This window comes from Equus przewalskii, chromosome 5 (assembly GCF_037783145.1).
Source record: "Equus przewalskii isolate Varuska chromosome 5, EquPr2, whole genome shotgun sequence".
Taxonomy (NCBI): Eukaryota; Metazoa; Chordata; class Mammalia; order Perissodactyla; family Equidae; genus Equus; species Equus przewalskii.
In genome coordinates this window covers 85,686,670-85,702,241 of record NC_091835.1, presented here as the reverse complement: position 1 = coordinate 85,702,241, position 15,572 = coordinate 85,686,670, and positions in this window count along the sequence as shown.

Genomic DNA, 15,572 nt, shown 5'->3' with positions numbered 1-15,572 from the left:
CTTTCTTATCTTTGTTCCCCAGTATTAACACTTTCTCCCTTTTCTTTTTTCGTCCGCATGCCTTGGCTGGGACTTCCAAGACAACAATAACTTACCCTTTTGTTGCTCCAGCTTTAATAGGAATTCTTAAGGTATTTTGCATGAAGTTGGCTTTAAAATATATTAGAAACTAATTTGGAAGGTGTTTACTCAAAAGAATTGAAAGTAGGGACTAAAACAGATACTTGTACATCAATGTTCATAGCAGCATTATTCACAATTGCCAAAAGGTGGAAACAAGCCAAATGTCCACTGATGGATGAATGGACAACCCAAGTGTCCATCGATGGATGAATGGATAAACAAATGTGGCATAGCCACGCACTGGAACGTGATTCAGCCTTAAGAGGGAATGAAAGTCTGACACAGGCTACACTGTGGATGAACCTCGAAGACATTATGCTAAATGAAATAAGCCAGACATAAAAAGACAAATATTGTGTGATTCCACTAACGTGAAGTACCTAGAGTAGCCAAATTCATAGACATAGAAAGTAGAAGGTGCTTCTGGGCGGATGGGAGGAGGAATGGAAGTCATTGTTCAACGGGGACAGAGTTTCAGTTTGGGAAGATGAACGAGCTCTGGAGATGGGTAGTGGTGGTGATTACACAATGTGAGCGTGCTCAATGCCATCAAACTGCACACTTAAAAATGCTAAATCTTATGTATATTTTACCACAATAAAAACACAGTTTGGAAGTATGTATAGCATTCCTTATATTCTAGAATAGTTAAAATGATGTGGGAATTAAAGCGGCATCTCCTCCTCAAAGGTTAGAAACAATTCACCTGTGAAACATTCTGCAGCTGATTGTCAATTTTTCCTTGACATCTAAATTTTTTTCTTGGATCTGAAACAATTGTCAATATTTTCTGAGGTCATTGGCTTTGTTTCTATCTCTTTTTAAGAAAAAATGTTGATAATGTGTTTTCCTAGGGACTAATCAATTTTATCCAAGTTTTGTACTAGACAAAGCACTCCCTTGTCAGTCTTTGAATTGCCTTAGTGCATTTTGTTATTTCCCCAGTAACTTAGTGTTCTATGTATTCATGAATTCTCCACATCCCAGTAAAGAAAGTAGACTTTCTACGTTGGTTTTATTTAAACACACACAAACACACACACACATACACAACATACACACACACAGTTATTGTGTCTTTCACTTCTAAAGTTTCCATTTTGTTCTTTGTTATGCTTTCTGTTTCTATTCCGAGATTTTTTCATTTTTCAATTTGTTTCAGACAGGTTCACAGTTGCCTGTTAAAGTATTTTGATGATGGCTGTTTTAAAATCCTGTCATAACTCCAGAGTCTGTGTCGTTTCCTTCTTGGCATTTGTTGATCATCTTTTCTAATTCAACTTGAGAGTTTCCTGGTTCTCCATGTGACCAGTGACTTCTGTTGCATCCTGGACATTTTGGGTACCATGTTCTGAGATTTAATCTTCTTTTATGCAAGTAGTCGTCTGTTCAAGTCTGCATTTGTTAAATGTAGATGATCACAACACACTACACTAATTTTCTGAAGTCCTGTTTTGGCATTACTTCACTCTTTTAGACAAGGAGCTTCTCTGAGAAGCCCCGCGTGCTTTGGCTCACGTCACTGTCCGCTTTTGCTTAGGAAGCAAGGAGAGCTGCCACTGCTTTGTTTACTGCTCTTATTTAACTTCTAACATCTCTTCTTTTTATTTCAAGACCATCAATATTTCATTATTTATATTCTCCCACTGAGGGCCCGGGGCCACTTTCCTCTGTCCCACCGGGTCCAGCTGTGTTCTCAGCAGCTAATTAGCATAGAGGTATTTAGCTCTTGAATATTCCTGCTAATCTCTCAGGCCCTTCAGGCTCTCTCACGCCCAGCCCTCCCTCCTCAGGCGGCCTGGGATTCCAGCTCCCTCTCCCAGCCACTCCTCCCTAACCCCGCGTCCCTCCTCTAGGCCCTGGACTGCCTTCCAGAAAGGACATTTGTGTCCACACTCCGTTTAGCAACAGCTGTTGCTAATTACTTTATTCAGATGGCTCCTCCCTGTAGAGTGATGTAATGGTCTCTAGACGTTGGACAGAACTTCTGCTTTTGAGCGTTGTGAAATTATTCGGCTGGCAAAGCAAGCAGTCAAATCTAAGTTAAATCACTTTATCGCCTACACTCAGGCGGGACTCTGGAGGAGGAAGCCAGTGGGGCTGCAGGAAGATGGGGAGAGAATGAGACTGAGCCCAAAGGCCCCTGGAAAGCCCCACACCTCAAACAGATTTGGGGAGTATTTGAAAGTTGGTTAAATCCATATATAATCTAGTTAACAACTGAGAACACAGCTAGGCTGGGTGGGCTGTGAAAATGGCCCGGGATGGTTGCAGGTGGGAAAAGAAGAACAATCAAATGATGGTGGAACTTGAGAAGAGCAGAAATGTGAAAAATTAAGTGGTAAGGGTGGTCGGCGAAGGCATGGACTGTCTCCTTTCCTGATTGAAGAGCGGACAGCGCAATCAGCAAAGGACGTGGGCTTCTCGGGGAGCTCTTCGTACAAAAGAGTGAAAAAATGCCGAAGCAAGATTTTTAATAGTATGGCAAATTGGAATTGTTTACGTTTAACAAATTAATGCTTTTAACATCAAAAAAGAAACACTATGATTGCATCCCTCATGAGAAATTTCTAGATTTTACTTTAAAAAAATCCATACCATGATATAGTCTTCTCAGTTCAGAGTGTGTGCTGGGCCTCGTCCCAGGAGCCTTGGGTGGACTGTGGTGGGAATGACGCCTTTCCTGGGAAGCGTGGGCCTGGGGCTCCTCCCGTCCCACTGGCCTGGTGAGGAACGTGTGGAGCCGGGCGAGCGGCTCCTCTGTTCCTGCAGGAGCCTGTTTTTCTGAGTGTCTGTCGTTAAGCAGATCCGTGGCCCGCGGCAGCCTAGAGCAAGAGCAGTGAAACCAGCGTGTGGGCCTCAGCCGCCCACCCCAAGCCTGTTTTCAGGCTTCTGTGTGACAGGTGACAGGAAGGCAGCAGGACGGAGGCGAGGAAATGCTTCCCGAGCAGGAAGTGAGGCCCTCGTCCTCTCCCAAATTGGGGGAGTGAGGCCCCAATCTGCAGACTGAGCCTCAGGGACGAGGTGCAATCGTGTGCCTGCAGCGTGCCTCTGGGCCCGCACTGCAGCTGCCTGTGTCTCCGTCCTTGTTGTGCCTCCCCTTCTTGTCTCCATTCCTCAGGGCATCTCAACCTCTGGCCTCGGCCTGCCTTTCAGCCCCTGCCTGCTCTCCGGTCTCGCTTCGGCTAGTGGGCGTGGTTATTGGGTTAAGGAGTGCTGAGAAAAATCCATTTCTTTATCCACCAACCCCCAACATGTCTCCTACTGTCTCTGCCTTTCTCATCAACCCTGGCTCCCAGAAGATCTGATAAAACGGCAGACTTGCTGGGGAGGCAGGGTGCCATCCCCTCCCAGTGCATTTGCATCTTAGGCAACAAGGCTTCACGTGGAGCAAAGCTTAGCCTCTAACTGTGCAATTTCAGGCACCGGCAGAAAGAGTCTCCCCGTGAAGGAGTTTTCAGGAGGAGCTTCTCTGCGTGTTTAGAATTTTGATTTAATAACTAGATCATTTTCTTGTCTATAAAATGCAGATTTTAATAATACCTACACAAATAATTTCTGAGGTTTAAAGTGAAGCGGTGCATACGCCCAGCCCTGTGCCACGTACGAAGCAAGCGTTTGGTGAATGTCTCCTGCTGTGGCTGCTGTTACTCAGCTTGGCCTCTGCGCAGGCGCTGGGCCGGGCAGTGGGAGAGAGTTCCAGACACAATCATCACAACCCGGTTCTCCGGCCTCCAGGAGCTCAGCCTCACGAGCATCATTTGCATCTGGACAGCCTAGTTCACGCTCCCAAAACATCCTCTTCTGTATGCCCTTGCTCAGCTTCTCATGTGGGCCAGGTATGCATAATTTTCTTGTCTCCCAGAGACTGGGAGGTTCCCACTGCCTTGCCCAAGGTCCACACCCAGCTTGTTACAGATGTTTTAAGTGAACGTGACTCAGAGGTATGTGTGTCTCAGCAAATACACTCGATACAGATCGTCCTTAGCAGATGACTGAACTCAGGGCTCCGGGAGGCGAGGACCAAGGAACCCAGAGCAAAGCCCTCAAAACTTTTATGCGAAGGTTTGAGTTAGGGTTCAAAAATATGACCTCTGTAAATACGATAACAGGAAGTCATCTTACATTTCTCACATTGGAAGAGCCACATGCCAGTCTACGTGAGTGAGTGTGAGTAAGTGACTGTGTGTGAGAGTGAGCATGTGCGTGTGAGTGTGAGTGTGTGTGTGTATGTGTGTGAGTGTGTGAGTGAGCGTGCTTAAATGCCCTGGAGGTTGGGAGAGGGACACTCAGCGGGAGTGGTTAGTCACTGAGATGAGCTCTGTGCCACAGTCTAGCCTCCATAAAAGCGAGCACTGAGTGAATTTCAGAGCACACCTGTCCTTTAATGACGATTCTGTCAATAGACGTTAGAGCCTGCGGGAGCCACGGAGGGGGAGTTACGTTTCCCCTGCCCGGCCCACAACCAAGGACGAACTGTGTCTCTGACTCTGTCCCCGCTGCCTCCACATGGGACCTGGACTGGAAGCCAGGATTCTAACTAAATCTCGGGGTCTGTTCCCACACAATTCACAGTTTTCATCGCTGTCGTGTGTGAGACCAATTTTTCTGTTTAACGGTTAACTGATTATTGCTAACACATACCACTATGTTTTCATGGTTCATTTTGGCAACCCAAGATTTGATCTTCTAAGTTGGCTCTGCCGGGTGGTCTCCTGGAGGATGGAAAGGTGACCGTCACAGTGACAGAGAAGGAGGATGCTGGGGGAAGCGGGTGTCCCGCCAGGGTTGGGGGAGGTATCAGGCCCTGCAGGTGGCCTGGAGGAGCTCTGGGGGTCCAGCCCTCAGCACCACTAGGACCGGGATGCAGTGGCCGTGGGGTCTTCACTGCAGAAGCCCCCCCTCACTGTCCCACACGGAGCGTGGCGGGCAGTCCTGGCTGCGGCTCCGGGGTCCAGTTCTCCTGCCTTCCCACAAATCCCGTGAGCTGGCCCAGATCCTTTAATGTGTCCTTTTATGCTCAACCCAATCCTAGTTCCTTCCCTGGTCTCTGTGGTTGCTCTGTCGCAGCTGAAAAGAATTCGACAGATTATACACACTCTGATGTGGATGCCCAGAGATTGTTACGCAAATAAAGCAAAATGCAGTATCACAAAACAAGACGGCATATTTCTTCCACTTACGTATGTACTTATAAACACACAGAGAACTTCCGAGAGGCCGCGAACCCACCTGAGACAGCAGCAACCTCTGGGGAGGCAAGGTGGGAGCAGGGACAGAAAATGCACAGACTTGTGCCTTTCTCTCTTACTTTCTCTGAATTTTTACAGGGAGAACACTTTCAAGCATTGCTCATGGACTCAACACAGCCAAACAAAACAAACTGGAAAAGGAAAATCAGTGGCCAGAGTGTAGCCAAAGAACAGGAGTCCCCAGCTCACTGTCAGCTCGATCTTCTGAACTAACGTCACAGGCGTCACACCAGGTACTCACAGCAGTGCAGACGAAGACTCACAACGAGGCCCTCCCCTCCGCAGACACGCAGACTGAGAGCCCAGGCGGTGCTGAGCGGCACAAAGGGTTTGCGTGGAGCCCGTCATCCTTGAGAAGGTGACGCACTCTCCCAGCCTTGAGAGGTGGATCGAGGAGGGGGGAGGCAGTCAGAGTGTGTGCGAGGTGCGTGGAGGCGAGCAGTGTTGCAACCCCTCCAGCTCATCCTCGACAAAGCCGTGTGTGCACACCACGAGGTGTAGCCGGCCATAAAGCTGGCGTGTCAGAGGGAACTGTGGCCAGCCAGGGTCGCAATCAAGGCCTAAACAGCATGGGCAGCACAGGCAGTTCCCATGGCCAGCTGGGGGACAGTGGCCTCCACCCTGGGAGCAATGCAGAGGCCACAAGCCTCCCTTGGCAGAGCTGTTGTTACTCTTACAGCATCTTTCCAGGCAGCGTGTGGGAGTCGGTGAGCGTTGCCCGTGTTGTCAGCTATTGAGGCCTTTGTACAAAGATCGTGGATCAGGCTGCCTAAGCTCTGACTCGGAGACCAGCCACTGCTGCCTGCTCTGTGCACCCTGAACCCGTGGCCTTGCCCCACCTCTTGTTATTGCCCACCTTATTCCTTTCCCTCACTGCTCCCCTTGGTGCTGGTCCGTGGTCAGGAGCCCCCACAGCCTGCCCCAACCTTACTTCCCTGGTTCTATTCAAACATCCAGACTTATCCCTTGTCTCAGAAGCCAATCTTTGACACTAAGTGTCAGTCTAGCTAAGTCTGGGAGGCCGGTCTCACAAAGTCAACCTGCCAGTGCGATGATGGAGGATGACGCTGGATGAGTTACTCCCTCCAGGTAAGAGTTCATATTTTTATTCATTTAATTTCTTTGCTGGGGAAGAGTCGCCCTGAGCTAACATCTTCTCCCAATCTTCCTCTCTTTCTCTATTTTTCCATCCCCAAAGCCCCAGTACCTGGTTGTATATTCTAGCTGTAAGTCGCTCTAGTTCTTCTGTGAGCCACTGCCACAGCATGGCTACTGACAGACGGGTGGCATAGGTCCACACCCAGGAGCCAAACCCAGGCCCCCAAACTGGAGCTGCCAAACTCACCCACTAGGCCATCAGGGCTGGCTCAAGGGTCTGTATTGTGACTAAGTCTCCAGGGCGGGCAGTCTTTTACCCCAAAGAGGGACCGGTACTTGGGAATGTTGTCGCAGCATCCCTCTCCTTGCGTCCTGGCCAGAACCAGGCACCCAGGCTGGGCTCCTGCTGTTCAGCTCAGCCCCTCGCCCAGTCCAGCTGGGTGCCCGTGTCTATCTCCACACCCGTGTGTGAGCCCTGGGGGGCAGCGCCCAGCAGGAACCTGCAGTTGCAGAGCTCAGTGAAAGTCGGCTTGAACTCACTCTTTCAACAAATTTTTGTTGAACTCCAACTGGGAGCAAATACTGCTGCCTCTGGGAACCAAAGGGGACCTGCTCTGAAGAAGCCACTCCGCCGTGTGCGAGACGGTCATGCTTTCTGCTTTGACGGGTTTACATCCAAGCGAGAGAAGAGACGGTCCAGACGTAGGTAAGCCCACCACAAAGCCAGACACATACATAGCAGCGCTCCCCCCATCTCGGCGACAGCGCGGCTGCGTGAAATGCGCGGGCAGGCTCCTCCTCCCTGGTATGGGAAGGACATTCAAATAGAAAGGGTTTTTCTTCTCAGTGTCCTATTTTATTATGAAGCATTTTGAAAAGTAAAGATGCCAATATAGAAAATATCTTTATTCACACCACCTAGATTCAGTGATTGTTAAACATTCTGGCATATGTATTTCATTTCTCTTTTTTAAATAAGGAAATAAGGACCCCAAGAGCTGCAGTCCTTGAGCCTGTCCCTAATTCCACTCTCCTGCCTCTTTCCGAGAGGTCGCTCTCTTCTAAGGCTGCTGCTTCCTTTAATCCTCTTACTCCATTTTTGTGCTCCAATAAATATGTGCAGTATCGGTGATGTGTTTTTAGAATTTATGCGAATGCATTCATACTGGGTATTTTTTGCAAAGGGCTTTTTTAGTCTACATTTTAGCTGCTTTATGGTATTTGTTTGTTGGCTAGATCTCAGCTTCCTTGTTTGTTCATTCATTATAAACATGTGGCTCAATTCTGATCTCTTACTTGTCTCCTAGGAGTGGAATTGCTGGCACACGGGGCAGAGGCATCTTCAGTTAAAATGGTTGATGAGTGATACTGTTCTTACCAACAGCTTTCTGTTCTTTATAACCATTTATATACTTATTCTTCTTCTCATTATTATTTAAAAAATTTCCACCAATGACTCATAAATGAGAAGCAAGTTTGCATCGCACACTCCAGTACTGCATAAATATTTCCCAGTTACCTTCCTTCCCTTCAAAGGACGAGGCGCCTCATTTAGCCAGTCTCTGCCCATCTGGAATCCATCCACATCTGCTAGGGCCTCATGCGCTCAGCTGGGAGCTGAGTCTTGAGAAGGGTCTGGGGACGAGTCTGCTAAGAACGTAGGGATTCCCAGGAAGGGAGTATCCGGTGGTGTCACGACTAGTCTCACATGTTAAGAGAGCACATGGACAAAAATGTGTCCATGATTTATGTTTCTTGACATAAACTTCACAATTCAGAAGTTATAAGCCCAAAGCACACGTGGAGGAGAGGCTGCAGCAGTACTGCCCCCAAAATGCTACCACTGACCAAAACAGTTCTTCAAAATCACTCAATTTTTGCAGCGTTAGTCTATTTCATAGCCATTTGATATGTAACATAGAAGGATAAAGCACTTTTTAGGGGTTAGTGTTGTTTTAGGTTCTTTAAATTCATTAGACCTCTTGACCTTTACTATAGGCTTTAGGGCGAGGTACCATTTACATCCTTTCTACAGATGAGGGTACGGATGCTGGGGCTGGGTGGAGGTAAGGAATCCGCTCAAGAGGATGCAGCCAGGAAATGCAGAGGCAGGATTTCAGACCTACTCTCCTGGGCCCTGGAGCCCCTGGTGTCACAGAGAGATGACACAGATTTTCACTTCAAAAAATACACAAAACCCATTCCTGCCCAAAGTGGTAACTTGAATCTCATCAAGAGAAACCAAACCAAATCAAGGGACATCCTTCAAAACAACTGAAATACGCTCTTCAAAAGTATCGATGCACAAAAGACAAGAGCTGAGGAAGTGCTCCTGATAGAAGGACGCTGAGGAGATTTGACAGCTAAAGGTCACATGTCATACTGGATTGGGGGAAGATGCTGTAAAAAGGTTACAGGGACAATGGGCAAAATTGAGCACAGAATGTATTTTAGCTAATAGTATTAAATCAACATTAAATTTCCTGAATTTAATCACAGTCATTATGATTATGAAGGAAACATCCTTGCTCTTAGGAGAAATATTTCTTTAATGATTAGGCATACCGATTACTCCTAATATACCTATGGATTACTTGTTGTTTTTAAGATTGGCACCTGAGCTAACAACTTGCCAATCATTTTTTTTTTTGGCTTTTTCTCTCCAAATTCCCCCAGTAGATAGTTGTATATTTTTAGTTGTGGGTCCTTCTGGTTGTGGCACGTGGGACACCGCCTCAGCATGGCCTGATGAGTGGTGCCATGTCTGCATCCAGGATCTGAACCAGCAAAACCTTGGGCTGCCAAAGCAGAGCATGCAAACTTAACCATTCGGCCACAGGGCCGGCTCCTTGTTATTCTTTTTAAATGACTATCCTATTGTTATCTTTTGGCAATTTAAAAATGAAGGTATGGTATGAATAGATTGATTTCAATTTGTTTTTTTTTAATTATTTTATTGAAGTCATATCTACTCGTGTAAATCTCAGGTGTACATTATTATAACTCAGTTTCTGTATAGACTGCATCGTGTTCACCATCAATAATCTAGTTTTTATCTGTTACCGTACATATGTGTCCCTTTACCCCTTTTGCCCTTCCCCCACCCCCTTCCCCTCTGGTAACCACTGATCTGTTCTCTTATCCCTGTGTTAGTTTCTCTTCTGCATATGAGTGAAATCGTAGAGTGTTTGTTTAATACCCTCAAAGTCCATCCATGGTGCAAATGGCACAATTTTGTTTGTTCATGGCTGAGTAGTATTCCACTGTATAAATATACCACATCTTCTTCATCTGTTCATCAGTTGATAGGCACTTGGGTGGCTTCCACATCTTGGCTGTTGTGAATGGTGCTGCAATGAACATAGGGGTGCATAAGTCTCTTTGAGTTGTTGATTTCAAGTTCTGTGGATGACAATTTGGTTTTTTTCAAGTGGAATTTATTGCATGCATACTGAATGGTTCATGGAGTCAAGGAAAGAACTGGAACAACCAGGGTAGGGGAAAAAGGAAGTGGCATTAGATGACGCCATTTCTAAGGATCTGGTGGGCTTCTTCAGGGTGAGCGCCCCAGCCCCTTAATCACTAATTGTTCTCTGTAAGGGCTGGGACAACCCCGCCTCATTAAATGCCGATTACACTCTTAGTTTCCTAACATGGCGTGTGTCCCTAAATTCAAAATGTCAAGTTACATTAAAAATGCATGAGCTTGCTTTAATTTAAAGCCTACAGCCTTTGACTAATTTGGGGGTGAAAGGGAGAAAGTCCCATTGCAAAATTTCAAATTAAATTGCTGAGGTTGGGGAAGCAGGGAAGGAGCACCCAAGAGCCTGTGGATATAATCTTTTGAGACTCAGCCTGAGGAGGACTCTTCCGTGAGGCCCTCTCAGGTGCTCAGCTTGCCCAGAGCCCCTCCTGGGTGGTCCAGCAGCTCTTCTGTGGCACTTACTGAGTCATCTTGTCAGGGGCCGTCTGGGTGTGCGTCTCCCCGTGACTGTACGTGTAACAAGGAAAGTCTCTGGCACTTATTTCCTTTGGCTTTCAGGGCCTGACTTAGTGCCTGGCATGGAGGGGGAAGCCATAAATATTTAAATTAAACTAAATTTCTTTTAAAAAATAGCTTGTCCAGAGGCCTCCTGTGTCTCTGCCTAGATCTAAGAGTCAGGGTCTGAGGACTCCGCCGGCCACCGTGCTCACCGCTGTGTTTTAGACAGAATTCTAATAAGCTCATCTGATGTCCTGCCTGCAGTAAGAACAAGAACTTGGAACAAAGAAAGAGGGAATGTAGTCTGCTCCTGGAAGAGAACGTTCACAGCAGCACTAAGGAAAATCCTAATGGAGACGAGGGGAAGAAAGTCAGGAACAGCGTGAGAGTCTGGAAATAGGGACCCTGGTTGACATCTCTTAAGGACCCTGCTGATTCACCAAAAGACGGGGGGACCGTGCACCACGGGCTCTGGTGCAGAGGCAGAGAAGGGTACAGTCTTCTCAAAGGTTAAAAGAAAATGTTATGGAACATTTAAATTGGTTCTTTTTGGACATGTCACCGTGTCCAAAGTGTAACAGATGGGAGCTGCTGTGCGTTTTCATTAATCGTTGTTTTCGTGAACGTTCGGACGGTCCCTGCTTCTAATTTTAAAGCAGACGAACAGAACATTCTGTATTTCTAAAAGATCCCACCAAACGTGAATTACTTTTGTGGCCCTCGACCAAGTTTTGTCAGAAATAAAACCTGACTCTCCTCAGGCAGCTTTGTGACTCCCCAGGAAGAGACGAGAGCCAGGCTCCCAGCGTCCCCACCTCCTGAAGGAGACACTGCGGGCACAGGCAGCCTTTGCCGGCCTCCATCCTCCCAGGAAATAAAGACCCGGAGTCGCTGGGATCATGGACGCAGAGCCCCAACCCGTGACCACAGAGCGGTTCACCCCCACAGCCCCACGGGGCCTTGTGGGAGCCCTGCCTCAGGTCCGGTGCGCACGGGAAGCCCTGGGCCACACCCGACTTCCCAGAGCTCGGAAACATCTGTGCTGCCTCCCGGCTCCTGGTTCCTTGGGCGAGAAGCCTCGCGCAGAACAGCCTGGGACCTGAGGCTCCAGCCTTCCAGGGATCAGGCGCTGCCCCCTCCCCTCCACGTCCAGCCACCCCGCTGGCCAGCTCGCTGCCTCCCCCAGCTCTTGGGACCCCTCCCGGGAAGTCAGGGCCTTGATGAGCTCCAGGGTTCTGCCCAGTTTCTCGGGCCTTGGCCCCCAAGCCACTGCTCCTCTTTGCCAGAGCTGGTGCTCTGCGGCCAAGGGACCACTGGACTGCTGCTCACCTCAGGGTCAGGCTGCGTCAGAGGACTGTGGGGAGAACAGCGGCCCCCAAGGGAGATGCCCCAGGCCAGGCAGCCTCCAGGATCAGAACCCAGCAGCGGCCTGGCGTGGACTCCACTGGACGTTTTGAGAACCGAGGACTTGGTGACTAGATACTTCTGTCAGCCTTGCCCTCCCATAGCTACACTTTACCAATTTTTGGAATAAACAATTGCCACTACCTGAGCACATCGCAAGTCTCTATACGGTTTTACAAATCTGGGGCATTTAACGTAATTTTCCATATTCTTAACTCAGCGACTGAGAGGTTCAGAGATTAGAACAATCTTTGGAAAATACATTCCTCAGAGGTCCAGCGTCTGCTCAACTGGGAACAACTTTGAAAAAAGGCAGAAGGGCAGATGTGAGCTATGAGGAGAGGGAAAAGACGGGAGGAACGGGATACGAGGTTGCTCATGCCAAGATGTGAATGGGCCAAAAAGCCCCAGTGCCTCCTAATTTCTTACGTGCCTGCACTTCCTTCCGGCCAGTGCTCCCCAGGGAGTTTCCTCCAACGCCTCCATCGGTCCCTGGGCCTCGCAGCAGCCGTGCTGTGTGGTCCGCACACAGGCGATCTCGGGAATACTGGGTTGGCACCAGCAGGAGAACTGTTCGTACGGACACCCGAGCCCACCGGAAAGACATGGGGAAGGGCACCACGGGCCTGCTCTCTGGGCTGGACGCTGGGATTAACCCTCCAGAGAAGCAGAAGAGGCCAGGGCTGCCCCCACCCCCAGGACGGAGAGCCCGCAGGACGGCAGGGACCTCTCTGGGAGCGGCCTCGGCTTGCGAGCCCCCAGGCGCTCAGTAACGGAGAGATTCTGAGTGTAACACTGCCCGGCGACTGGAAGAGATGTCACCGTCACCAGCTGTGGATGCTGGGTGGCAGCAGGAGGGAATGAAGCCCGTGGACAAAAACCAAGAGAGAGACTGAAGTGAAGTGAGGCCCTGAGGGTCCTGCTGGGGGCCTGGATCCACGGCTGGACCCCAGGGTGGAAGGTCGCTCAGTTAACCTGACGTGAGTTGATTTTCCTTCATGTACGACCAGAATGAACCGACGGACTCAGCGGTCTCCGACATTACTTTTGAGAGCAGAACCACAGAAAGGAGAGCTCGTAACTCAAAAAGGCTCAGAGAAACAGAAGGCACAAAGGATTGTGGAGAGGGGCTCTTGTTCCCGTGATACAAGTTGTATAATAAATAGTCACAGCACCTGACTGTCTCTGTCATTACACGCATGACGCTCTTCTGAAGGCCTCTATGTATTAATTCACTTAATCCTCCTAAGAACCCCATGAGGCCAGTGCTAACATCATTATCCCCACTGAACAGATGAGGGAAATCGAGGCGCAGAGAGGTTCAGTAACTTGCCTGATGCAGCACAGCCAGGAAACAGAAGACAGGGGTGCTGAGTCAAGGTGGCCTGGCTCCCCAGCCGTGACCCTGCTCACACGTCCTGTCCCAGGAAGCGGCTGCTGACGGTGACCGGTGGGCTGGAGGTCCTGCTGTCGAGGTTGGGCTTCCTCTGACCGGTGGCTTCGTCTCCTGGTGGCCGACTCCTTCGGAGAACCAGCCACCTGGAAAACGAAAGGCAGACGGCAAAGCCTGCTGAATTCAGTGGATCGTCTGTGCTTAGGATGGAGAACGATCAACCGGTTCACTCACTCCTAAAACATTTTAAGAACAAAGCTTGTGGAACCTGTCAAAAAAGAAATCACAGACAGAAACTCCACTTGGGTCTACATTTTGGCCAATTAACATGAAAAAAAATACGAAGAAGGAAGGAGGAGGTGACGAAAGAAGAGAAAGGGACCAGGACTGACGAAGCGGTGCAGAGACGGAGGCAGAGGAGCGCCTGCGCGGAGCAATCGAGAAAGAAAGGAACGACAGTCCAGGTTAGACACCCGGACAGAGACAGAGAGAGCTGGGGGCACAGAAACACAAACCCCCCCAGGAGTGGGCAGGGCCAGCGGTCAGGGCCCTGAGCAGCCGCGTCTCTGCTGCCCGTCCCTGGAGCGAACGCAGCGCCCGCCACGGAGAGCACCCTGGGAGGAGCCGGCGGCGCAGGAGTGGAAGGTGGACAGCGACCCGGGGCGACGCGGACAGGGAGCACGGCTGTGCGGCTCTTAGCACGTAGAGCCTGGGATCAGGGGGACTCGGGTCGGATCTTGGCTTTGTGGCTTCAAATTTCTGTGATTTGGGTAATGTTCCCATAACTTTTGATCTTTTTGTGTGTCAGTTTCTTCATATGTGAAAGTAAGGCTATGCTCCAGATATTGAGCTGTTTTTCTCTTTTCTCCCCACCACCCTTCCACACTCTGCTTTGTGAGGCTCTGGCTGGCCCTCTGAAGACCACGTTTCAGGTTTGCAAACTGGCTTCCTAGCCCTGCTGACCGTGGGCACCAGGAGGACACTGGAGGGACCAAGAATGACGAAGGGACTTGTCCGTCCTTGTCCAGGCCCCCGCTCGTCTTCCTGCTCCTGAGAGCCTCATGTCCCCAAAGCTTTTCCTTCGTAGCCACAGCAACTAAACCCAGTTTGCAGTTTTCCGGCACCCACAGGGCCAGCTTCCCTGAGCCCCCAGAGCCCCCAGCACCAGCGGAGGCCTGAGGCTCCCTGCTCTGCACACCTGGGTTTTGATGGTCCCAGCCTCCGCCCGCGCCCTCCCAGCCTGGGGACAGCGGCTGCTCCTACAGTTGCTGCCTCCTTGATAGCTTAGAGGCCCCTTTTTACCCTTCTAGTTACTAGTTATCAGCTATGTACCTGGTTGACAACTTTGTTTTCCATTTTCTCTGTTTAAAGAACTAGTATGGTTTCTGTCTCCTGCCTGGACCCTAATTGAAACAGGATAACAACACCTACTTCATGGAGGCGTGAGGGTGGACTGAAGAGGGCTCAGAACATAGCCCGGCTGTGGCAAGGCGCAGGCAGCGTGAGCTCCATAATCCACAGGGACAGCAGAACGTTAGACAGCAGTGCCGGCGTGACACAGGTGCCTCCCACGGAGGACCCTGACTTCACCACCTCTGAAGACGCCGACAGGTGTGGTCTCCCTTGCAGCTACGGGCTCAGATGAAGGTCCCAGTCAGGCACCATGTCACTGAATCCAAGACACTATTGATCGTCTCACACACAACTAATCCTGTGTATCACTAAGAAAGTTAAAATTCACCACCAAACTATGATCAAACTATGATCACAAGGCTCATCTTCATATTAGAGAGATTAAAATGTGTGTCTGAGAACGGATGAAAGAGAGTATTTACACTGAGCTGTGCTGAATGGTAGTAACCTTTGGATGGATCTGTAGCCATTCTTTATCTCTTCCTCTTTAGCACCAATATTAAACATGCGCGCGTGCACACACACACGCACGCACACACACACACACTCTTAGGAAAGGTGAAGGATAAAAGCATTTCCTGGCCTTGTCCCCGAGGAAACCAACAATAGGAAATTGGCCCAATACGTAAACCTTCCCCTTGGTTCAGTCTGGCCTTTTTAACAAAGAGCTTGCCCCTCTCCCAGCAAACCCTCCCCGTTTTTTGAGCAAAATAACCTCACCCACAAACACAGGCAAGTCACAGTGTGCTTTCCGCTCAGACTGGGAGGGGGTGGGACCTCAAGCGGGAAACGTCCTTGCTGGTCAGCACAATGGACGCTGGATGAGTCCTGTGTTCAGCACACTCTGGGGTCTGCCTGCCTCAGGCTTGAGCTTCAGTCCAAGTGTGCTTCTGGAGTGTGGTCACAA